The 27,172-nt window shown below is 40.8% G+C and overlaps 2 long non-coding RNA genes across 6 annotated transcripts; one reads left to right on the forward strand and one right to left on the reverse strand.

Annotated features, from left to right (window-relative positions):
* LOC138356389 (uncharacterized) lies at positions 1 to 13,146 on the forward strand. Its single transcript, XR_011224437.1, has 4 exons — positions 1 to 1,042; positions 3,947 to 4,110; positions 5,354 to 5,452; positions 13,048 to 13,146. It is a non-coding gene; the product is annotated as an uncharacterized lncRNA (long non-coding RNA).
* On the reverse strand, positions 12,976 to 26,350 carry LOC138356390 (uncharacterized). 5 transcript variants are annotated; one of them, XR_011224441.1, is made up of 7 exons: positions 26,336 to 26,350; positions 18,965 to 19,060; positions 15,782 to 15,999; positions 14,583 to 14,634; positions 14,071 to 14,129; positions 13,675 to 13,736; positions 12,976 to 13,115 (listed from the first exon to the last, which is right to left on the reverse strand). It is a non-coding gene; the product is annotated as an uncharacterized lncRNA (long non-coding RNA). The 5 variants fall into 5 exon arrangements; XR_011224439.1 differs by lacking the exons at positions 18,965 to 19,060; positions 26,336 to 26,350 and adding exons at positions 17,071 to 17,168; positions 18,703 to 18,942; XR_011224440.1 differs by lacking the exon at positions 26,336 to 26,350 and having other exon boundaries at positions 18,965 to 19,210.
* Positions 26,351 to 27,172: the final 822 nt, after the last annotated feature.

The following is a 27,172-nucleotide window of genomic DNA, read 5'->3' on the forward strand; positions in this document are numbered from 1 at the left end:
CACAAGCCAATCAATTTTATAATTACTTTGCATATATGCAAAGTAACGCCATAGGTCTTTATGTCAGAATAAAGACATGTAGACGATAATGTAACTACATTTCAAGGAAAACATATCTTAATATAATTATTAAATGAATGCAAAGTTATGGTTAAATAAATAGCCAATACCACACAATCGCCGGTGTCCGGACACATGAATAGTCGCATTAGGTGAAAGGAAATGTACCCAACCATTTCCATTTACCCAACCAGTTTGTGCACCCTATACTCATCCTCTGTGCGGTAATTTATTGTGCACCCCATACTCATCTTGTTACCGGTAGTTTGTGCAACCCATACTCATCCTGTGACCCGTAATTTATTGTGCATCCCATACTCATCCTGTTACCGGTAGTTTGTGCAGCCCATACCCATCCTGTGACCTGTAATTTATTGTGCAACCCATACTTATCCTGTGACCTGTAGTTTATTGTGCAGCTAATACTCAACCTGTGAGTCACAGGACATTGCGCAACCCTTTCTCATCGTGTGAATCTTTGTTTACTTTGCTCTCCATATTCATCCTCTGCGCGATAGTTTCTTGTGCAACCCATACCCATGATGTGAGTGGTAGTTTATTGTGTACCCTATACTCATCCTGTGAGTATAGGGCGACCCTTTTGGAAACGCATGGAAACGCAACACTTGGGTTGACCCGATTGACGGACTGGTTATATTCCAACAGGGTCTGAGATATTTGCACTGGCGGGCGGCGTTCTTGCCAACTATATGGCTGTTAAGTTGAAAATTGTAACTGTTAAGAGCATTCTATTGTGGTTTTAATATTGAACAATTATACATATACGAAACAGACAAATCTGGTGTCCGAAATAGTAAAAATATTAGTGTGTGATGTGATCAATGTAAGGGGGATATTGGGTGTGCCTCGTATCCCCTACAACAACAAGAAGTTCGAGAGCGATGAGGCCGCCACTAACTAGCTTCAGGATGTCGTCGAATCTAAATCAACAATATACTACCGCCGCTACTTTCTCGGAAACGTAAGTACCTGCCGCTTTACTTCTCTCACCCTGCCTAGCCTGGCCTGGCCTGACCTGACCTGGCCTGACCTGGCCTAGCCAGACCTGACCAGACCTGACCTGGCCTAGCCTTACCTAGCCTAGTCTGACCTGGCCTAGTCTGACCTGACCTGGCCTAGCCTTACCCAACACTAATCACCACACGTGACAGCCCAAACGAATCGCAAATAAGTACACGTAACAAGTCATATGCCCGGACACTCTTTCACCTTGGGGACTGAGTGGTAACTATTGTATAGAAGAGCCGGCTCCCTGAGAGTGGTAAGAGGGCGTGATAAGAGGCTAACGTGTGGTCTTGAAGGAAGTCGATAAAGCAGACAATTTTCAAAAGGAAGGGCAGTATAACGAGCAGACAGGAATGGACAGACAGTTGGTTATCCCATAATGTGTAATACGCCCCGCACAGCATGGGTGGAGTTGGGGGGGGGGGGGGGTTGTAGCAGGGCACAGTATGGTGATGGTGCGGCTGAAGTACACACCCACTGAATTCCTGCCATCAATATTTGTTTTCATAACCATTAGAACAATGGCATCCCTCCAGCCACCATCCTTCCACTGACCCCCTCCTCTGGTCCTCCACCTCAGACAATAACCCCCCACACCCCCTCTCCCTTCCAGACATCAGCATGTCAAAATCAGTACCATAATGTGTTTAAACTATTTAAACTAAGTCATTGTGTATCTCAAGGTATCTTAATTCATTTGAAAGTGTACATGTGCATTCGTTCATATACTCGCCTAATTGTGCTTGCTGGGGTTGAGCTCTGGCTCTTTAGTTCCACCTCTCAACCATCAATCAACAGGTGTACAGGTTTCTGAGCCTATTGGGCTCTATCATATCTACACTTGAACCTGTGTATGGAGTCAGCCTCCACCACATCACTTACTAATACATTCCATTAGATATAATCATATATGATTACACATAATCATAATCATTCCATACACATAATCATATATGTGTACGTCAACGTATACATACATGCGTATATATACCTCATATTAAAATACTGATAAACAAATGACCATGAACAAATTAATTTATAATTGTAGCACTATATATAATTTTAATAGACTAATTATGTGTTTATACATTTGAATGGTCCAGACAGGTGGCCAGCCTTGGACATATACACTTCTGGTAGGCACAATGACCTCATGTTAGACCCTTGATAGATTATGTGAGAGAGAGAGAGAGCTGGGGCAGGGAGGTGCGTGCCCCAGGGAGATAATCCATGCCCATGCCCCGCCTCGAGGTCAGTTCTCGAGTCACACCAAGAATAACAATCGAGCAAGTTGTCCTGACCAGGATGTGGCATATTAGGGAGGGTTGAGGAATAGGAAGCCTGTCTGATAGGGCTCTTGGCAAGCAGCTCTCCCTCAGTCTACCTATCTATATGGAAGAAATGTATCTAGGCCCTCCTCCCCCCTGCCTATTCTCTCTCCCCACCTTTCTTCCTTCATTTCCTCCCTCCTTCCCTCCCCCTCACTGGTGAGAGAGTAGGAGTGTGAGTGGTTAGAGAACTCGTAGTTCTCACGCTCGTGAAATTGTCTGCGACCCTGGAGGAGTAGAGCGGAGGGGGGGTGAAAGTAGGTGACGATGGAGGAGTAGAGGGGAGCATTATATGCAGTGAACGTAGGTGTCTATGGAAGAGTACATCATAGAGGAGGGTGAAAGGAAGGTGACGATGGAGGAGGAGAAGGGAGGGGGTGTGAAGGTAGGTGATGATGGAGGAGTAGAGGGGAGGAGGGGGGCAAAAGTAGGTGTCTATGGAAGAGTACATCATAGAGGGGGGTGAAGGTAGGTGGCGATGGAGTAGAGCAAAAGGGGTGGGGGTTGAAAGTAATCTTGAGTTTAATTTTTTAGTTATATATAGTGACACCTCGGCTTACGAATGAATATTTATGAACTTTTCGGGTTACGAGCCTAATTTCTTCGAAAAATTTGAATCGGGTTACAAACTTAGCCTCGGGAAAGGAGTTTGTTGATATACGTATGGGCTGACCTAGCGCGTGGTGGCATGGTGATCGCGCCTCAGTTTACCAGTGTCTCCTGCCTAGTAAGTATCGCGCCTGAATTCTTTGTAAAGCATTACATTTGTTTTGGGATTTTTGGCTATTTGAACATAAAATTTGTTATGATATATCTTGCCATGAGTCCCAAGAAAGCCAGTGGTAAGGTTCAAGCCAAGAAAACACATGTGAGAATGACCATAGAGGAAAAACAAGAGAGCATTCATAAACATCAAAATGGTGCACAGGTTGTTGAACTAGCTAGGCAGTACAACAAATCTATGTCAACAATATGCACTATACTTGCTAAGAAGAAGGACATTATGAGCATTAAAGTGGCAAAGGGCATATCAACAATCCCGAAACAAAGAACACAAACACTTGAGGATGTTAAAAAGTTTTTATTAATTTGGATACACAACAAGGAGTTAGCAGGTGATAGCATTTCAGAGGCCATCATTTGTGAGAAACCAAGGCATTTGAATGAAGACCTTTTAAATAAAACCCCTGGAACGAGGGGGAAAAAGATGAATCAAGTTTGAAAATGTGAAAAGTTTGTGTGACAATAGAGCCTCGTAGAAAACTTTTGCTGTGGTCATTACCTGGTGGAATGCACCCAGGATGGAGTATTAGGGCTATACATCTTTTAAATTATAAAAGTAATAAACATTTCCCATCAACCTTACAAACCATATTAACCTATTTTCATGTATTTCCCCCATGTGCATTTTAACAAAGTTACTAAATTGCCTTTATCATTCTGTAAAATTTCAATTACAGTATACTGTATATAATTTTGTTAGTATAAATGGACTGAATATTCTGAAATCACAATTAATTTTACAATTTCAGATTCAAAGGTGGTCTGGACACCCAATTTGGTCAGACAGGTGAAGAGAGCATTTAGGATAGTTCGAAGAGATGAAGATGGTTACAATTGTGTTTGAAGAGGCAAACGCCCCCCTTTGCTCCTGACATTATGTTCAGCCTATTGACCCCTGCACACCTAACATAAGGTAGGTTGAAAACTCCTCCTTCATGTCATTGGTTCATTAGCCAGAAACTTAGGGCCCATGCAGGAATATCCCTAAAAAAAAAAAAGTGGCCCCAACAATGCATCCTCCAAGTCTGGAGGATGAGCAGGAGCATTGTCGAGAAGCAGGCCCTTTAGTGTCAAACTTTTCTCTTGCAGATATTTTTTGATGGCAGGGCAAACCACTCTACATCAGTTTTTCTGCAAGTTATATATTTTTTAAAACTCTTGGATTTTCGGAATGATACACGAGCAAGGGTTTAATTTTCAAATCGCCACACAGCACAAGAGTTAGCCTATCCTGACACAAGTTAGCCCAAGTTAGCTTGTGTCAGGGCAGTGACGTCTCCTCTTGGGTAATGTATGTCCTCTTCGGCAATTTTTTCCAGAATAGTCATGTCTCCTCACAATTAAACACTTGTTGTGGAATATATCCATCAATACAGTATCTACAAAATCTTTAAAATCACGAACAAATCTTTCAGCCCCTACTTTGTCTGAGCTGGCACCCTCACCATGCCTCACAACACTATGAATACCACGTCTTTTTTCAAAATTTCTCAAACCATCCCCTACTCACCTTAAACTCTTTCGTATCTGCAAAACTCGTTCTAGGGGTTTTCTTTATAAGATCTTGCATGAAGATTTCATTGTTGACCAAACCACACACTGGAAATTGAATAGACGACGACATTTCGATCCATCCTGGACCATTATAAAGTCGATTGTGATGAGATGAGGGAAGCAAGAGCATTAAGTAGGCAAGAGAGAGAGGTGAGGAGATGGCAAGTATGTACGTATGTACATGAATAAAACATGTACATACTTATACATAACGTGTGTAAATAGTGTAATAAACACAATAACAGTATTTTGGGAGGAGGAATGTTGGCGAGTAATGTGTTGGAGGAGGGAGGGAGGACTGGCAGGGTGTGGCAGCTCACTCATGATTTTGGGCTCACCATACCAACATAGTGGATCGTTATGGTGAATACATACGTAGATGGGTATATACAATGTGTGTATATAGTGTAATAACAGCAAAAGCACTGTTTGATTGTAGAATATGTCGCATATATGAGGCCCATAATTTTGAGCATAGCGATGTTGTATACTTTGAATTATATAAATTCCACAAATTACACACTTTTAAATAATATTACAGCAAAAAAAAGGAAGAAATGAATGAGAAACTTCAAAATAATTGCGCAACATTTTATTCGCAGCAACTGCTGTCGCACGGGGTGGCGGGGCCGACAGACCCCCATCGCTCCAACGCTCAGCGCCCATAATTTGCTCAACTTCCCAGCTCCATCGCAGCTAAAGTAAGTCACATACAATATTTTTTGTTTAGTTTCCCCGTGATCAGACTCTGCATTTTAACAATATAAGAAGAGAAAAAAAATTTTTGGAAAGAATTTATTTCTTGTGCACCAGGGTGTTATTTGGAGACAGAGCAGTTCAGTGGTTAACTACTAAATTTTTTTTCTCCCACACACGCACCCCCCTAGGAAGCAGCCTGTAACAGCTAACTCCCAGATACCTATTTACTGTTAGGTAACAGGGGTCATCCCCTTTTGTACAAAGAATCTGCTAAAGCTTTTAGGGCTAATCTTTGACACTCGTTTGTCTTTGTCGCCCCATATTTTTTACGTCCGAGTTGAATGCTCTAAGGCCCTTAACTAACTTTAGGTCATGTCCCATAATTCTTGGGGAGCTAATCGACACTGCTCCTCTCTTTACATTCCTCTCTCGTTCTGTCTAAACTCGATTATGGCCCTGTTTACTCGTCTGCTTCTCCTTCTACCCTTCACCATCTGGACACACTGCATCATACTGGGTTACGGCTCAGCTCTGGTACCTTTCCTTCGACACGTACCCTAAGCCTGTATGTTGAAACTGGCGTCCTGTTTCTACAGGATCGCCATGATCGCTACTGTCTTCTCCACCTTGCACGGTCCTTACAGCACCCTCACTCTTGCTTATGTCATGCCTTGACCTTTACCCATCCTGTGGTTCCTGTTCCCCTTCACCACCTATCTCTTTCTGTACGGTTGTCTCTCTTACAAAATGCTCTTTCAGTTTGTGTTACCAATATTTCCCCTCGTGTCATTCCGTCTTTGCCCCTATGGAGGGGTCCCCGTTCCTAAATTCTGTAAGCCTTGACCCACATGACTAAAACTTTTACCCCTCCTACAGTTCTAAATCACCTTTTCCTTGAACACTTTTCTTCACACTTCCACTCTATTTCCGTCTTCACCAATGGGTCTTAAGTCTGCAGACGGTGTAGGCTACTCTGTTGTTTTTCCTGACTGCACCTTTGTGTCTCCTGCCTCCGGAGACTAGCATCTTCATGGCAGAACTTTATGCTATTCTCTATGCTCTTCATCAACTCTTTTCTCGCTGTCAATCCTCCTCTGTGTTTGTAGTTGACACTTGCAGTGCCCTCATGGCTCTAGAATCCTTTAATCCAGTCCATCCTTTGGTAGTTGAAATTCAACATTGGCTGTTTCTTATCTCCAGTAGATTTAAGACAGTGGAATTTCGCTGGATTCCCACCCATATTGGTGTGTTCTTAAATGAGCGTGCGGACACTGCCGCTAAGGAAGCTATCCGTACCTGTCCCATCTCCCGTAAAGGTATTCCTTATTATGACTTTTACCCAGTTATTCATTTCCCCATTCTTGCCCGTTGTCAGGGTTTTTGGTCTTCTGTTACTGGTAACAAACTGCGTGCTCTTAAGAGTAGTGTGTTCCCGTGGCCTTCCTCCTACCACCGTAACTGGTGGTGGGAAACGGCTCTGGCGAGGTTGTATATTGGTCATACACGTTTAACTCACGGGCACTTAATGGAGCGCTGCCCTGCTTCTTATTGTCCAAACCGTTGTCTCTACATGTCCTGACTTCAGGACTTACGTGTCTTGCTTCCCGACCATCCCTCACTGTCAATTGTCCCTCGATAAAATTCTTGGTAAATTCAATACCTTTGATATTGTTCGCCGTATGCGTTTTTGTTCTTGTATTGGCGACGTTAGTGATATTTAGCGCACTATGATTATCCCACACATTTGATGGTTTGATAATTACTGTACTGTACAGTACTTTGGTTTGGAATGTATCAAATAAAGTTGTTTCATGTATTCAAATGTGTGAGAAAATCCACTGGGGCTGTGAGATGAAGCGAACCTGTAACAAAGGCATTGCCAGTTGCATACTCTACCACCACTGATGGTAAAAGTCTTACAACTGGATATCTTGTGTGACGGGTTATGGTATCACAGCTATACTGAACCAAGATGGTATGGCTCTCCCTCACATAAATGAAAGAAATGCTGCTATTGGCCTTGCAGTGTGTAAGTTGCAGGTGGAAACAAATGAAAATTATCAAATAATTAAACAATTTACTGAAATAGTAATGAACAAAAATAACACATGACAATACTTGACTATCATGTAATGCAAAGGTGAACAAGTTAGTATGACCTTAAATGCAAAAAATAAACTATAAGCAAGGAATAAAAGTATGAAGATATACTGGTGTTCTGAAGACAGCTACCATACCACCATGGCATCAGTCACACGACGTTGGCTGGAAGCGGACGACGGGTTAGAGACACGAAGGTGATCCTAGAGCACTAAGGGAGAGATTGCCTCTCCAGGGAGGCAGCGCTCTTTATATAGTCCGGCGGTGATGACTCATCCAGTGTCAACACGAGGTGGACATCTGGTCAACTAGCAAACTGCTCGTTGTGGCTGGCGGTGCCTTTGTGTTGAGCTGTACCACTGTCAGTTGAAGGCGGCTAACTGCTTGTTTGTGGGGACAAACTGCCAGTTAACAGTGGCGCCCGGCTTGCCTCTGAGTCGTACCAGGCCGTGCCAGGCCCTGGGGGGGTATGGAGAGGTGGCAGGACTGATGACTCTTCTGGGCTGGTGTAGATGTATACTTCCAGTGCAGAGGCATTGAAGGTGAAGGGTAAAGGCAGTTCCACTGCTATGCAGGAGATTCACGTGACACTTGTGAAGCCACAGAAAGTCTGGAGGCCCTACTGAAGCCAGTCCAAGTATTAAATAAAACCCCTGAAGTACGCCGGTAAAGGGTAAAGTGAAGGGTGAAGCAAGACCGTATGCCCCAACTTCAGGCACACACAGAAAATCACGTTTTGGTCCCGCCTCTCAACTGTGTATTTGAAGTTGGGGCGTATGGTGTTGAACTGCTTCAGCCTTCACCTGAGTGCTTGTAGGGCTTACGTAAGACGTTGACTCAAGGAGTGGCCTCAAAACTTGCTGTGATTTATGGGGAAATCCGGTTGTAAGACTTTTACAAAGTCAGTAATATACTGTGGTAGAGTATGCAGCTGCCAGTGCCTTGGGCAAGGGTTTACGTTGCCTCACAGCTCCAGTGGATTTTCTGCTTGGTGTATATCAGGTTGTGATTTTGTGTGTGTACCGTATTGTTATGATCGCCGTCTGATAAGTCCTTTCTGGCCTCAAGAGTCATTGTTACCCACCTAGAAAGATTGCAGATGGCCAAAGCAGTTATTTAAGTTAAGAAGGGACAAGTCTTAAACAGAATTTTGCATAATATTTGACTGTAAAGGGGTAAATTGAGGTAGATTGAAAAACAAAATGGTGAACCGGGCAGGCGGTACTCACAATTAGGCGAGTACACTCGGGAACTTTTAAAGTGCAACCAAACATGCTTTAGGCTCTCACAAGAGGTGAGTGGTGGTGGCTCAGGTGCTCAGCCAATCAGAGCACCTAAGGAGGGAGGGCAGGAATGAGAAGGGGGTGGTATGTGGAAGTTTGGTGACAGTTGTGTGTAGTTTGTTCATCTTCATTGTAAGTTTCATGGCTTGGTGTGCATTTCCCTAGTAAATTTAATTAGGGAAAAATTCAGGTGTTTGATTTTTTAAATCAACTTTTTAAATGTTGAGTTGTTAAAGCCTCAAAGTGCAAGGAGTTGGTTTGGGAGTATGACATCCTCATGCTGTTGCGTGCTCGCGTGAGGTAGCAAAGGTGATGTAAAGTTGTGGGGTGTACATGCTTGGGACGTCCTCTCTCGGGATGGCTGGTGTTAGACCTGTGTGTTTGTCGGTTGTTGAAAATCAGTCATCCTTTGCTGTTGTGGTACAGTATTGATTTTACATTGTTCATCTTGTAATTAATACTGTAGTGCGATATCTAGGGCTACCATTTGTAGGTTTAAAATGTCTAATACAAACAGTTGTCCAATGAGTTTTAATAGGAAATATCATCCACCAAGCACCATTGTACAATTATATTAATTGATAGTATATGGATTGTGCAGAACTGCTTAGAATGATCTTTAACACTTGGCTATATTGGTCATGTCAAATACTTGCACGGTGAATGCTCAAAGACCCTTTCTTTATTCAGTGTTGTCACATACCTCATGGGGGTATGGATAGGCAAACACTCATTCGGTTAAACTTGCCTTGTAGTACTTTCAGAGTTCAGTAATTTGGAATCTGGTTAGCACTTTCCAATTAAATTGACCTTTAAAGTGAATTCCTATTTAGGTTTAAAACATTATACCGAATGAGAAACTCGGATTATATAGCCGAACACCAGAAATGTTGTTATTCAATTTGGTTGCCTAAAGCACATTCAAGGACTACACATTACATGGCATTCCAGGATTCCTCTATACCTTGCCTTATGCTGTAAACATTGCCACAACCCTGTGTTTTATTGATTTAAATGGCCACAGGGAGGCATACAACACTGCAGATTATGATGTCATTAGTTATCCACTGTGCTGACAAGTGGGCTGACTGATGTTCGTTGACACCTGTATCGTGCTTCAATTTAATCGCCAGGAGATCACCCTCTCACTAGACTCGTCTGTAGGAAGTATAGTATCTCAAATTACCTTGGATCATAAATAGCATAAGACTTGGGGGTAGGAGAGGGTTGCAGTGTTTTTCATGGCTCTCAGTTGTTCCTGGTATTAGGCAATTTAGTTCTGGAATCATTTTTGTTGGCCAATGTTAAACTTTTTCGAAAGTAGATGTTTTTCTGAAAGGGAAGGGGGGGGGGAACCTCTATGCTTGGATACAGTTATCTAAGTGAATACTTAGACTTAGAATAACTACCTTCTTTTCCTTAGTCAAAAAGGTTGCTTGTTTATTTCTAGGGACTTGTATTTTCTTTTATTTTTAACTGCAGCAACTTTCAGTGAATGATAGATTCTTACTGAAAGGACCTTTACTTCATTGTTGTTGTTTTATGGTCATCTCATTGTGTACAGGGATTCCGCGAAGCTTTTGGGGTTAGTCATTGACACTCGTTTGTCTTGGTCAGCCCATATCTCTTGCCTCCGAGTTGAATGCTCTAAGGCCCTTAACCTCCTTAAGGTTTTGTCCCATACTTCTTGGGGAGCGGATAGGCGCACGCTCCTCTATTTGCACTCCTCTCTCGTCCTGTCTAAACTTCTGCTTCTCCTTCTACTCTTCGCCGTCTTGATGCTTTGCACCATACTGGGTTGCGTCTCGGCTCTGGTGCCTTTCGTTCAACTCCCGCCCTTAGTTTGTATGTTGACACTGGCTTTCTCTCTCTTCAGGACTGCCGTGATCGCTACTGTCTTCGCTATCTTGCGCGGTCCTTCCAACATCCTTCCTCTCGCCTCTGTCGTGCATTGACTTTTCCTCCTCCTGTGGTTCCTGTTCCTCTTCATTGTCTCCCACTTTCTGTGCAGTTATCTCGCTTACAGGATTCTCTTTCTGTTCATATTTCTAATGTTTCTCCTCATATTGTTCCTTCATTACCTCCGTGGAGAGTCCCCCTTCCCAAGTTTTGCACGTCCTTGACTTGTATTACTAAAGCCTTTACCCCTCCTACAATTCTGAAAAGCCTCTTCCTTGAGCACTTTTCTTCGCACTCCCACTCTATTTCCATCTTCCCTGATGGGTCTAAGTCTGCGGATGGTGTGGGCTACTCTGTTGTTTTTCCTGACCGTACTTACATGTGTCGCCTCCCTTCGGAGGCTAGCGTCTTTACGGCAGAACTTTATGCTATTCTCTATGCTCTTTGTCTCTTGCTTTCTCATTCTCATTCCTCTTTTGTGGTTGTAGTTGATTCTCGTAGTGCCCTCATGGCTCTAGGGTCCTTTAATCCTGTCCATCCGGTGGTCATTGAGATTCAACATTGGCTGTTTACTGATTTAAATTTAGAAATAAGAGAGTTTTGCTGGGTTCCCAGCCATATTGGTGTTTCAATGAGCGTGCGGATGCTGCCGCTAAGGAAGCTATCCGTTCTTGTCCCATCTCCCGTAAAGGTATTCCTTATTCCGACTTTTATCCTGTTATTCATTCTTCCCCGTTGGCAGGGTTGTTGGTCCTCTGTGGTTGGTAACAAGCTGCGTACTCTCAAACTTAGTGTGTCCCCGTGGCCTTCCTCCTACCACCGTAACCGGCGGTGGGACACTGCTTTGGCACGGCTGTGGGTTGGTCATACCCGCTTAACTCACGGTCACTTAATGGAGCGCCGCCCTGCTCCTTATTGTCCGAATTGCGTTGTCCCTCTTACAGTTGTGCATATCCTTGTTGAATGTCCTGACTTCCAGGACGAGCGTGTGTCTTGCTTTCCGACCGTCCCTCGCAGTCACTTGTCCCTCGATAGAATTCTAGGTGAATCGGATACTTTTGATATCGTTCGCCTTGTGCGTTTTTGTTCTCGTATTGGCATTCTTGGTGATATTTAGCGCCCTCTGATTATTTCGCACTTTGATGGTGCTGCATGGCCTTCCCGGTTTGGTGTCTTCTTTTGGTAATTACCTTACCTTCATTGTTGTTTCATTTTAATGTGGTAGTTGTGATATGGATTGTTCTGGCTCACGTGCAAGGTCTTGGATTTTTTTTTTTTGTTTTATATTAAGAAATTGCCAGTCTTGTTACTATTTGTAGAGTTAGAGATCTGCATTAAGGCCTCAATATTATATTCTTTATAACGTAATCAGCTATTTTTGTGGTTGGTAATATTTAGATTAATGTCAGTGATGTATATGACAAGGGTTAAGACCCCTTGTGGTATGACAGCATTTTTCCCCAGTCATTTCTTTAACAAATGAAAGGGTCCTCATAACCATTCTTTTGTCCTTTCTACCATGTACCCGTTTGTTGCTTCTTGGTCTTTCATTTGGTACTTTGGCTATTAAAACAATGGCCTTTGGTAATGTTGCAATTACCATTTCTAAAAAAAAAATGAGTAGGTTCATTAGGCAGGGTTTGTTTTTAGCAAACAGTTTTACAAAAAAATTCCATTCCTTCAGGACCTTGCAGATGTTAGGTCAAACTAATTGACAGTAATCTGTTTTGCACTTTCAAACAATGATGGTTTTAATCTAGGTAAAATATTTCAGAATATCTGAAGAGTTTGGCAGACAAATCATTTAAGAGCTTTGATTAAATTTAAGTTACCAAAGACTTTGTGAAAACCATGTTGTATAGATGCTTCAGTGTCACTTTTCAAATGTTTTGTAAATTTAACAATGATCTTTAGTTAATTTAATCATAATTTGTACAAAGCTTAGGTGTTGCATAGCTTTAAATTTACTTTCAAATATGAAAACTAAAATATTCGCTAAAAATTTTTCCACTTTAATATTTCAGACTAATTTGCAATATTTGTTAGTTTATGTAAATTGAATAGGTAGTCCACTTTTTACATCTTTTCAATGCATTTTGCATGCACCTATGTAACAAGTTACAAATAGGTGTAAATTTTACCAATTATTTTCAAAGTAAAAAAATTTCAGATGTTTAAACATTGCATCAATAGTAGTAAACAATAATTTCCAGCATAATTTCAGGATAAGGTATATAAAGTAGTTTCATTAAAAGTTTTATTTAATAAGTTTTACATATAGTATTTAATACATCTAATATTTATTACTGTTTCAGGTTGTGGGACAGATGCTCCTAGATGAACAGAAGATCCAAAAGGCCAAGACAACTCCAGAGACAATCACCTGTAAAAGAAAAATAAACATTAAACAGGGACACTACTTTTATTATCACCAATGCCTAATAACAAGGCCCAAAACTCCTAACAGCCTATCTTTTAAGATAGGCTCAGCAAGGCCTATCCCTTCCTCTGGTTTTAGTGCAGAGCTTGTTCCCTGAATGGGTGCATTACATCCACCACTTTAGTGCCATCAACATTGTACATATGCTTTACTGAAAGCACTGTACAATGCATGCCAGGCACTAAAGTTTTAGATGCATCCACCCATTCAGCAAACAAGCCCTGTGAGAATTAACAATGTAACCATTGTTAAGGGTCCCTAAACCTATGCAAATCTAGTCCATCTATTAGATGGGTAGTAGAGCAAAGCTCTGAAAAAGCCAAGCCAGGGAAATCTGCAAGACTGCCTGGTCCCCTTTTATGAAATGGGGTAGGATCAGTACAAACTGCATCATCCCCTGTGGGTTGTAACAGTAGGACATGGTTACACACCTATAAATGGACTAGATAAGAGAATTAAGATTAGGTCATTGATATAGCTAAAACATCAAATTCAAACTCACCCACTTTCATAGAGTAAAGGAGACTCACTCCAAGCCAGTCCATGCATCATAATCACTTTCACCTGAAAAATATAACAAATTAATTTCAGATTTAAAGCCAATCTTGCTTTACTTTTCAAATTAGCATTCAGTAGTTTACAAATTCAGATGGAAAAAATTTCTTTAAGGAATTTACCTTTCCTACATATTCTACTAGCAGTAGTAAAGATCTAATTTAGCAATATAAATATATATGGCATCAATTTGCCAAGTTTCAGTAAATGTCATTTGAGAAACTATCAACTGCACTTCAATGGCAATTTACATTTATCTTTAGCCAATGCTATATTGTTTAAGTTATTACTATTTTTTTACTTTTATGCAAATCTATTCAGATTAACCTTTACTACAACTCACCTGATTCTGTTTAACTCTTCCAACTGACAGAGGGACTTCTGGACTTTCCAAACCACATTCTGGAAAACTATATAAATTTAAAACCAAGCTAAAGTAAACATTGAATATTTTTCTTTACTTTCAAGGGAAAAATACCATCACTTAGAACAAAACTTTTCCTACCATTAACTTTATTTGACTCATGATTACCCTTAACAGTGTTATACATTTATAGATTAAAGCTTATTTAACAAACATTTAATGTTAACTAAACAAGATTTATATTTCATTAAAATTTTATTAATAAAACACCCTCTACTATGTTTATGATCTAATGCCCCACATTACAATTTTCACAATTTCAACATACCATTCTATTCAATACATTCCTGAAAGGACTGAACTTGCAGATATGGTACCCACTAGCCTAAGCCTAGACTTCCATACCCATTCAATTTCCATACCCTAATATTTAATAGGTTTTTAGCAATTAACTTCTACCCTCTAATTCCAATGTACACAACACTACTTACTGTAGATCTGCAAGTATTTTCCTGCAGCTCTGTTGCCAGGACCTTCCACAACCTGTCATGTGAACAGCAAATATTACTAAAAAGTTATTTGCATAGCGATGGCATTTTGTTCGTACCAGTTTAACAGTTGCTGTTTTAAATGGCACACTATCTTGTTGTCCCATCTTTATTAATTACAAAGCTATAGTCATCTCAAGTCAACATGCTATACAAATTTTATTTTCCAACAACTTTAGTCATGAACATTTTTCTGGAACATTGCAAAAACTTTAATTTAACCATGTATAACATTTGAATAAAAGCAATACAAAATTTATATATACAAATTTATTCTTTTGCAACCACTGCTTACTACTAGGGGGACATTTATTCTGTTGAATTATGTACCAAGCTTTTTAGTCTGAAAATTCATAATTAACCCGACTGATTTTACTAAATTTAGTAATATTTTTACACTAGCAACTATACAAGGCCATATTCTCTCTAGTTATCACCACACTTCTGCAGGTGTAAGGTTCTATCTCCCCCATCTGCAGCACTCATGACCACACTTGGTCTTTATTATAAATTTCTTTATGAACCTGATACAGTACTGTTAATGGATTAATTTTGGGAACAATTTAGCTACAGTTCTGCCAAAGGAATGATTAATACACCATGCAAGCCAATATTAAAATTAGAAATATTTATTAAAAGCAGAAGTTTTTATCATATGGGATGTTATTTTAGAGGAATGGGTGGTGTGGTGGTTATGTTATGGTTGAGTAACATGGTACAAGAGGGCAAGTAGTTGCTGAACAAGTATGCCAATTTCAATTTCTAGCAAACTGGCAGATACAGCAGAAGTGCACACTTTCGGAATGGACTCTAATGGCAGTAAAGTTCCTAATATAGAGTTACTGGCCACCATTCACTAATGACCAGGGGAAGTTAGCTCAGAGCATCTTTGATGTGCTTTGATGGCAACGAAAATGTTGCCCCCCTTCAAAAGTTAAGCTTGTCTACAGCATTTCATTTTTAATTAACTATGTAAGGGGGAGATTCTGAATAGCAAGTGCATATAGGCACTGCCACTGGCTTATGGCAAAAGATTCTGTAGCAATAGAACTATAAGCCACACTTTCTCCCCCCCCCCCCTCTTCCTCCCAACTGTTCAGTGTCAAGAGGGGGGGGGGGTGTCCATTTACTGTACCACTTACATTTTAGTGTGGGCTTCATCCACTATTCTGATAGCTGCAACATTTGTGCCACCTGCTGGTTTGAAAGGGAGGCATACCATGTGCCAATTCAGGAAGCTTTCCACGTTCCTCACTGCATGTCAGCTCGGGACCTCACTACCATGTTGGGAGGCAGTTGAAGACTAACCAATCAACATCCCAGGCTGGAGAGGAGTGCCAGCTCTGGGAGAATTTACCACCTGCAAAAAATTTAATACTCTTAATAATCTACACCATCTATCTCATCTTTACCTAGCCCCCAAACCTTACATTTGTCAGCATTAAACTGCATCTGGTAGTCTTAACCATTTCAAAACTATATAGGGCATCGGTATTTTTTATTTGCCAATTCTGCAACTATTGCAGTCTAAACCATAATCTTGCGAATAACCGAGGTCCAAGGAGAGCTTTTAGGCACTACTTACAACACTTCTCCCAACTTAACCCCATTTATACTAATTTCCTTTGGTATAGCCATGACCTAATCAACTTCAGTCAGCATTCCCAATGATCCGAGCCCCTATCAATTTTGCGCCACTATCAAAATCTCTGCTGAAGAGAAGGTACACAAAATCACAAACCTTATCACTATTTCCTCAACTATGCAACCTAATCCATGAACATTTAGTAATAAAACTATGCGATTCATGTATCTAGTCATGTTTCTCAAAGAGTAGAGAAATGGCACTTGCAATGTTAAATTCTAGTAACTTTCCTCACAATATACCAAGCTAATTGGTCACTAACTTAAGCGTTAAAGTTAACTCAAACTTTTCCTTTAAAACTTGCTATATTAGGAACTTTCCACGACCGGCCTTTCCCCGACATAATTAAATAGGGTAAAAACGGTATATTAAATGCAGTAAAACTACGGTAAATTCAATATGATAAACTTGCATTCTTTAAGCATGGGCTGCATAGTAAGTGAACTAAACTAAATGTTAAGCACCCTGGCAAACCACTTCGTTCTATTCAATTTCTTTATTTAATCACTTTGTCCGGCTAGAATTTTTAGATTAGATTAAAGGAACACCCTCCCTGGTAACGGCTGAACTAGTTAACCAAATACAAATATTTAGGTAAAATACTTTCATAAAACCCGTCTACTTCCCCCACCAGTAGACTTGTTCAGCTAAAGGCATAATGTAATGTTCCACTTTAGTAAATAAAGACTTAAAAAAACACTACCCCATCTGTGTAGTTACCGGTTACCTGACATTCTACGCTTAAAATAACCCATCTATTCCCCATAATTGTTCGATATAACTTACCTCTCACCCGCTGGTCGAGTACACAGCAGTATATATCCTCCTCCATCACTCACCGCGTGGATACTATTTCACTCTGGCCGCAAATTGCCTCAAATCACCTACGTTGTCCATAAACATATATAGAAGAGCAACTGACCGTAAGACCCGTATAGCGATCATCACATAACGTGGGAACATTAGTAGTACTGCTGTCAAAACATAGATGGCGCCAGGACAAACGGTAATTCCTATGGACTCGGATACAAGACACTCCATACATTGACAACATCGTACACTAATATTTTTACCACTTCGGACACCAGCTTTAGACGTTTCGCATATGTGTACGTGTTCCATATTAAAACGACAATATAATGCTATTAACAATTAAAATCTTCTATTTAACAGGCATATAGTTATTAAATGAAGTTTAGTGATGTAATAGACATAATCCGGAGTTGGTAAGGACGCCGCCCGCCAGCGTAAAAACAACACACCCGAATGCCCACAAACACGATACAACGCACAAAACACAACACTTCTGTCAGTTTTTTGATAAACTCCTTTTATATTTATTATGTGATAGTTATACTTGCATAAAATGATAACTATTATAGGTAAGCGCCTAATATTTAATATTAATCAATAAAAAAGAAGTCAGAAGCCACACGCCTGTCTGTACATGTCTTTTGTGTAAAAGTATTTTGGGCGCTCATGTACTTGTGCGCTAGCTGGCGTTCACAACTGTTCTCGCCTACAAGCATTAGAATTAAACAAACGAATTTATTTTTTCATTTATATACAAGAAGAGAAGGCTACTCTTGAGTCTGTAATATTCATCTGATCACTAGTCTCCCATTTGGTCCTCATTGATTTATAAAAAAAAAAAATAAAAAATAAAATGTTTATTTAGATAAGGTACATACATACAATAATTTTTTACAAAGATTGGTTGACTTATAGGTAGAGCTAGTACATACAATGCCTAAAGCCACTATTACGCAAAGCGTTTCGGGCATGATAAACTTAAATGACAAGCTTAATACTAATTGAGGATAATGAGTAGAATGAAAACAAGAAATGAAAACATAGATGAAAAAGCAGCACAAATACAATTATGTCGACAAACAGCGCTCTTAACAAAAAAAAAAAAAAAAAAAAAAAAAAAACAGACATTGGTTGACAATAGAAGGGTAAGGTAGGTTACAGGGAATTTATTAGGTATAGCTTCGTTTTTAACTTAAACTGGTTGAGAGAGGTACAGTCTTTAACATGGTTGGGAAGGTCATTCCACATTCTGGGACCCTTGATTTGTAGAGCATTTCTAGTTTGATTAAGTCGTACTCTAGGAATATCAAAACTGTCTTACTTAAAACTTATCTTAACTTATCTTACTTAAAAACTTAATATCAAAACTTATCTTACTATTATTGAATGTCAATAACCGTATTATGCAATTTCAATTTCTTCTATTTCTTTCTTTATTATGCACCCCATACCCATCCCGTGGGCGGTGGTGTAAAGGATTACAGAGGCACATAATCGGTTCAGGAACTGAACCCTCTAGTTCGGTTAGCTAAGCAAGTAACAGTGTTTGACGCTAGTTACAAAATTATTATTGTTGTATACACATGTACACACACTCATACATACATGTATGTACGAGGACTGGATCACTGTGTACAGGAGGCTGATATGGCAGCAAACACTCTCCGGGCGACCATATATCTTGGATAAGTCGCTCCACACAATTGTCGCTTGGACCGTCGACTTCCTATGGCGTCACCTCTCACATATTTACGTCTCATTTCGTTATGAAATTAGATTATTTCAGAGTAAAAATAGGTTTGATCATGTTCTACGTGTAGCACCAACATTATAGTAAGTAAATATAATATATTTCTTCATTACTTACGTAATGCTAGGACGATTTGTGTAGTTTTGGGCCGATTTGGGCCGATTTGGGTAATTCTATGGACCCGTTATAATTGCAAAGACAAAACTGACGAACCTAACGGATACAAGACACTCCGTACATTGACAACATCGCACACTAATATTTTTACCACTTCGGACACCAGCTTTCGACGTTTCGCATATGTGTACGTGTTCCATATAAAAACGACAATATAATGCTATTAGCAATTAAAATCTTATACTTAACAGGCATATAGTTATTAAATGAAATTTAGTGATGTAATAGACATAATCCGGAGTTGGTAAGGACGCCGCCCGCCAGCGTAAACACAACACACCCGAATGCCCACAAACACGATACAACGCACAAAACACAACACTTCTGTCAGTTTTTGGATAAACTCCTTTTATGTTTATTATGTGAGAGTTATACTTGTATAAAATGATAACTATTATAGGTAAGCGCCTAATATTTAATATTAATCAATAAAAGCGAAGTCAGAAGCCACACGCCTGTCTGTACATGTCTTTTGTGTAAAAGTATTTTGGGCGCTCATGTACTTGTGCGCTAGCTGGCATTCACAACTGTTCTCGCCTACAAGCATTAGAATTAAACAAACGAATTTATTTATTCATTTATATACAAGAAGAGAAGGCTACCCTTGAGCCTATAATATTCATCTGATCACTGGTCTCCCATTTGGTCCTCATTGCTTTATCTTACTATTATTGAATGTCAATAACCGTATTATGCAATTTCAATTTCTTCTATTTCTTTCTTTATTATGCACCCCATACCCATCCCGTGGGCGGTGGTGTAAAGGATTACAGAGGCACATAATCGGTTCAGGAACTGAACCCTCTAGTTCGTTTAGCTAAGCAAATAACAATGTTTTATTATTATTTATATTATTATTATTATTATTATTATTATTATTATTATTATTATTATTATTATTATTATTATTATTGTTTGACGCTAGTTACAAAATTATTAATGTTGTATACACATGTACTACACAAGAGGCTCACAACAGTCACTATAAAAGGCACTTTACATCTATAGTGAGTCACACAGTTACTAGTCTTGCTCCTCACCCACCCAACTGGGCGGCAGCTTTACAGTCATGTGCATGCATTACCTACAGTAAGCAAATTTTGGATACTTCGCTAAGATTTCGGGCAGCACATCATTATGAATGAAGTACTTACACATTTCATTATGCAACTTTAATAAAGTTGTCCTTCAGCATTTTGTGGTGTTCAGCTACCCTTATCTTTTGTATGTTCCTCACATTACCAGTATACACAAACATTGACATGTAGGGATATAGACTCTCAGGTAAGTTAGTAATTTAAATGCACAGTAGCAGTCCTAGGCGTTCAATCCCCGACCGCCGTCCAAGTGGTTTGGCACCATTCCTCCCCATCCAATCCCAAATCCTTATCCTGATCCCTTCCCAGTGTTAAATAGTTGTAATGAACAGGCACTATATATTATATATACATTATATATATATATATATATATATATATATATATATATATATATATATATATATATATATATATATATATATATATATATATATATATATATATATATAATTATGCCAGTATAATCTAATAATATATACTGGTCTAATAAAATAATTAGACCAGTTAATACTCTCACTCGTTGTGTTAGCATATGTTAGCTTGATAAAACTAACTGTTCATTGTTGAGAAATGTGTTAACAAACAATATATCTGACTTTATCAAGACTGTAGCTTGCTTAGCAAAAGGAACTTTATTAAATTTGGGTTCAGTTTAATTACCTCTCAATGGATGAGTAATTGGGGCATAATAAAGGAACTAAGCTCATAAAATGAAAGATGGGAAAACAACATTAGAGAGATAAACTCGAGAGACGTTTTCATGTTAACCCGAAAATTATTTGAGGAGCAAGACGGACTGCGGGTCAGGCAATTGGTCTTCATGCTATCGTTATGGGGGATCAGCCATTACACGTGTTAATGACTCTTGTATAGTTGTGTAGTTAAGGACAACAGGGTAAAGGGGTAATGGGCATTGTGGTTGATTGTTCTACCTGGGAATCCTCCACTGTTTTATATCTTATGTATGTATGTATGTATGTACTCACCTAGTTGTGTTTGCAGGGGTTGAGCTCTGGCTCTTTGGTCCCGCCTCTCAACCGTCAATCAACTGATGTACAGATTCCTGAGCCTACTGGGCTCTGTCATATCTACATTTGAAACTGTGTATGGAGTCAGCCTCCACCACATTACTGCCTAATGCATTCCATTTATTAACTACTCTGACACTGAAAAGTTCTTTCTATAATCTCTCTGTGGCTCATTTGGGTACTCAGCTTCCACCTGTGTCCCCTTGTGCGTGTACCACATGTGTTAAATAAATGTATGTATGTATGTAGGTAAGGAGAGAGAGAGAGAGAGAGAGAGAGAGAGAGAGAGAGAGAGAGAGAGAGAGAGAGAGAGAGAGAGAGAGAGAGAGAGAGAGAGAGAGAGAGAGAGAGAGAGAGAGATGGAGACCGAGACAGAGAAATAGATATAGACAGAGTCAGGGAGAGAATGTTAGACACAGAGACGGATAGATAAGGATATGCAAAGTCAGTGAGAGAATGACAGAGATAGAGCGAGGAAAGAGACAGAGAGATAGGCTGACACAAAGAATGGCAGAAACGAGGAGAGGCAGAGACAGAGGGGGACAGGGACAGGCGGACAGGGACAGGAGCAGAGGGACAGGGACAGACGGACAGGGCCAGAGGAGGGACGGGGGAACAGAGGGGGGGGGGCAGTGGGACAGGGACAGAGAGGGGGACAGGGACAGAGACAGAGGGACAGAAACACAGAGACAGAGGGACAGGGTCAGAGAGGGGGACCGGGGGACAGAGGGAGGAGAGGGGGGCAGGAGACCAAGAGAGAGGGGACAGAGGAGAGACAGGGGATAGAAAGAGTGGGCAGGGGGGACAGGGACAGACAGAGAAGGACAGGGACAGAGGGACAGGAACAGGGGGGCAGAAAGGGCAGACAGGGGGACAGGGGGCAGAGATAGGGACAGGGGAACAGAGACAGGGACAAGGGGACTGGAGGAAAGGGAGGGGGACAGATGAAGGACAGCGGACAGAAAGAGTGGGCAGGGGGACAGAGAGGTACAGGGGACAGAGAGAAGGACAGGGGGACAGAGATGGACAGGGGGACATAGAGGAACAGGGGGACAGAGTGACAGGGGGGGACAGAGTGACAGGGGGGACAGAGAGAGGAACAGGAGGACAGAGAGGAACAGGAGGACAGAGAGGAACAGGGGGACAGAGAGAGACAGGGGGACAGAGAGAGGGACAATGGGATAGAGAGGGACAATGGGATAGAGAAGGACAGGGGGACAGAGAGATGGAAAGGGGGGACAGAGAGGGGGACAGGGGGAAAGGGATCGGGGACAGAGGACAGAAAATGTGGGCAAGGGGACAAAATGAGGGACAGGGGGACAAAGATGGACAGGGGGACAAAGATGGACAGGGCGACAAAGATGGACAGGGGGACAGGAGGAAAGGGGGGAGATGTATGAGGGGGGATTGTTTGCGAGAGATGGAGAAGGGGTATTTAGAACGGTAAGTTAGAGAGGGGGCAACTGAGGCGCATCATTGAAAAGCAAATGAGCATCATTGCAATAGCAGGAGCCACGCACATCTTCAGCCTGCGTTGTTGAGACATTGTCAATTAAGCGGTGTCCAATAACAGTATCTTCGGTATTTAAGCGATACCTTAAAAAATACTGGAAATATTGAAAGCTATTAATCCAGATATTAATCCCCTTGTGCAACGTACACAAGAGGCAACAGCTTCTAGCTCTGCAAGCGGCAATATAAAATAGAGAATAGGCGATTGTTTTCACTCATAGTGTAATAAACCCACGGACCCACCCACCCGCTGAAGCCGTAAATACCAAGACATTACTTCCGTTTAAAATTTAGCCGGAATAATCCTCAGGTATGTGGAGGATGTGGGAGGCCTTTGATCAACCGCCGACTTCCTGCCCCGTCGACGGGGCCATCAGCCCTCAGTCTGCCCTCAGCCAAATTCATGTGAAACATGTATGTGTGTGTATTAAATATTTTAATTTATTATTTCTAAGATTTAGCTGTTAGCTCTTGGACCCCGCCTTTCTAAGCGTCTGTTGTCTAATGTACCGACTCTCGCCCTCTTTTCCTCCATCATATCTAAACAACATATATTTTTATCTAACACACACACACATCCCCAAGATGCAGCCTTTAGCAGCTTCCTGACTTTCAGGTTCCTATTTACTGCAAGGTGAATAGAGGCATTAGTGTGTGTATGTTTGTGTCTGTGTGTGTGTGTGTACGTGTGTGTGTATGTGTGTGTGTGTGTGTATACTCACCTAGTTGTGGTTGCGGGGGTTGAGCTCTGGCTCTTTGATCCCGCCTCTCAACTGGCAATCAACTGATGTACAGATTCCCGAGCCTACTGGGCTCTATCATATCTGCATTTGAAACTGTGTATGGAGTCAGCCTCCACCATATCACCTTACCTTGAGGTGGTTACCTTGAGGTGCTTCCGGGGCTTAGCGTCCCCGCGGCCCGGTCGTCGACCAGGCCTCCTGGTTGCCGGACTGATCAACCAGGCTGTTGGACGCGGCTGCTCGCAGCCTGACGAACGATCCTAATGCATTCCATCTATTAACTACTCTGACACTGAAAAAGTTCTTTCTAACATCCCAGTGGCTCATTTGGGTACTAAGTTTCCACCTGTGTCCCCTTGTTCGCCTACCACCCGTGTTAAACAGTTTATCTTTATGTACCCTATCAATTGCTCTGAGAATTTTGTAGGTAGTGATCATGTCTCCCCTTACTCTTCTGTCTTCCAGTGTCATGAGGTGCATTTCTCGCAGCCTGTCCTCGTAACTCATGCCTCTTAGTCCTGGGACTAGCCTATTGGCATACCACTAAACTTTTTCAAGCTTCGTCTTGTGCTTGACAAGGTGTGTGTGTACGTGTGTAACACACACGTACTTATGTGGTACGTGTGTACTACATAATTGTAAGGCGTTTGCTGAATTAGAAAAGTCGGCTAGCAGTTCACCCTTAACGACACAATTAACTCATTACATAAAAAAATACGTGGCTGTGCAACAGTGTGTGGGAATTGGGGAACTGGTGTGCATTTAGACGACTGGTGAGGACCAACAATGACGTAGAAGGATGGCACCAGCGTCTGAATCAAAGGGCAGTGAGGAACAACTTGGCTTTATATATTTTAATCCCCTTACTGTACCGTGAGGCGTCCCTGGTAACCTTGCAATACCAACTGGTTTCTGATCAAAAGCTAAAGTCTAGTCGCCGCAAGGGCAATAAAGAGAAACATGAACATTTGTGGAAGCTTTGGGACCGTTACGAGGAAAAACAGATAAGCACCTCACAGTTCCTTAAGGAATGTTCGCGTTTTATCCCAGGAAGTGCCTGAACTAGAATTAGAAAACAGCAGTCTGTTTACTGGTTGTTATTTAACTTAAGTTAGTTGTAAATGATAATGTAAAAATAGCCACTGAGAACTGATGAGTTGGCCAAGACTTTTGCTCGTAAAGAGGGAATTGATTACCAACTTGGACTGCCTTTGAGCAGCCTGAGGGCAGCAATATCCCAGGAACATCAACTAAATTTCGGAGACTTGAGGCAAAGTTAAATTCACACCAGTTACTCCATCTATCATCATTCTATTATGCAAAAAGAACCGCACGTCTATAGGTCATCCAATAATGTTAGCAGACTTCTAGATGTTACCACTGCTAGACTTAGGCTCGGCTACAAGTACCTCTGGGAGTTTGTAACATCTGCTGATGTAGATTTGACTAAATGTAAACTCTGTCAGCAGAACTATTCGCATACTTTGCGTCATTATATAATGGAATGTGAAAAAATCGCGGAATTTAGAGATAACACCATCAATAGTGTCCAAGAAATGTGTAAGTACTTCATTCATAATGATGTGCTGCTCGAAATCTTAGCGAAGTATCCAAAATTTCCTTACTGTAGGTAATGCATGCACATGACTGTAAAGCTGCCGCCCAGTTGGGTGGGTGTGGAGCAAGACTAGTAATTGTGTGACTCACCATAGATGTAAAGTGCCTTGTATAGTGACTGTTGTGAGCCTCTTGTTGATCACTTGTGACACAAAGATTATTGATGTGTGTATTTGTGTAGGTGATTAGATATGTATGTGTATGTATATATGTATACGTATATATATATATGTACATGTATGTATGTATGAGAGTGTGTACATGTATATATAATATTAAAAATTTTGTAACTAGCGTCACAAATTGTTATTTGCTTAGCTAAACGAACTAGAGGGTTCAGTTCCTGAACCGATTATGTGCCTCTGTAATCCTTTACACCACCGCCCACGGGATGGGTATGGGGTGCATAATAAAAAAAGAAATTGAATTGAATTTTTTTTATTTTTTGCAGGGATATTCCTGCGCGGGCCCTAAGCCTCTGGCTGGCCCACTAAGTGTTGCTTGTTTCTGTTTTACATGGGTGGAGTATGAGTATTTATGACTCGTATGATCGCTTCAGTAAGATTTTGCCATATGTGTTTAACAACTTCTTCTGCTCTGTTGAATCTAAGTTGAAATCTTAATGGGTTTGTGACTGTGCACTGTGTTAGATAATGTTCCAGTGGTCTGACGGGCATTTCTCCACAGTGTTGACATTTCCTCTCATCTTCCGGAACCTGTAAGCCTATTTCCCATGCACATGGGTATCCAAGCCTGATGCGATGTAAGTGTACTTCTGTTGTTCTACTGCTCCCTTTCATCAAACTAAGTGGTTCGTAGTTGGTTGAATTCTTGTACCATGAATTGAATTGGTCTGATTAAGACTTTATGACCATGTAATCTATGTTTTGCTCCACTACTTACTGATTGAGTATGGGGTGCATAACAAATAATAGCCTCCTTCGGGGGCGCCTTGTTTCTAAACGTGTTAGTCTTAAATCCTTTAATCTCAAATCTTGCTACAATGTACCTCTTAATATATGTTATGTACTCTCGCAACCCAATGTACCTTCTTGTATATAAATAAATAGATTTCAACTGTAAGGGGGTATGGTTTGCACCTTGTTATTCTAATAATGGATAAATAATTCTAATAATGGAAGCGCTAATTATATGAACAAGTGCCATATATTTATTCAGACGAGAACAACAGCGAACACAAACCAGCGCATACACGAACGGAATGGTTTGTATGTACAAACTTCTCAGTGAACGAAGTTGTTTCTAGCCCGGTATCCGAAATTGCAGTATACGACTTGACCAGTCCCCAACCTAACAGCAGATGTGATACCTTCATAAGTAGAGAAACTTACTACAGTTCCCTAGTGTTTGAATGAAAGTGAAGGAAAGATCCAGCATATATGTATTATTAAACCAAATTTTTGGAGGACACTGATATCCTTATCAAGGTGCTGTTAAACTGTTCTGAACATATTTTTGCCACAATATCTAAGATATCAACACACGCTGAAACATTTCCTGATATATTAATAAACTGAACAATTATGGCTGTTAATGAGTGACTGCCTTATACTCACAATCAATCACTATCTACCTTGAGTGCTGCTTCCAAGACTTTAAATGGCACCTTATATTTGTTTATTTTAAGAAGTTGGAGACCCGCAGACACTCGATTCCCCCTCTCAAAAGTCTATATAATGTCTAAACTGTCAACCTTCTCTAGTTAAACTTTTCACCATCAGAGGCGCTAACGTTTCCCTATTATTACGTCTATTATATTATTATTATTAGTAGTAATAGTAGTAGTAATAATAGTAATAGTAATAATAGTAGTAGAAGTAGTATTGTAGTAGTAGGCTGTAATATATAAGGACGATGGGCTTGACAGCTGAGTGGACAGCGCTTCGGATTCGTAGTCCTGTGAGGTTCCGGGTTCGATTCTAGGTGGAGGCGGAAACAAATGGGGCAGAGTTTCTTTCACCCTGATGTACCTGTTATCTAGCGGTAAATAGGTACCTGGGAGTTAGACAGCTGCTACGGGCTGCTTCGTTCCAAGGGGTTGTCATGGCCAGGGGGTGGTAATGGGGGACGAGCTCCCATGACCTATAAAATGCTCCTATACGGTATGCGTCTCCAATAGCCTCTGAC

This window comes from Procambarus clarkii, chromosome 72 (genome assembly GCF_040958095.1).
Source record: "Procambarus clarkii isolate CNS0578487 chromosome 72, FALCON_Pclarkii_2.0, whole genome shotgun sequence".
NCBI lineage: Eukaryota > Metazoa > Arthropoda > Malacostraca > Decapoda > Cambaridae > Procambarus > Procambarus clarkii.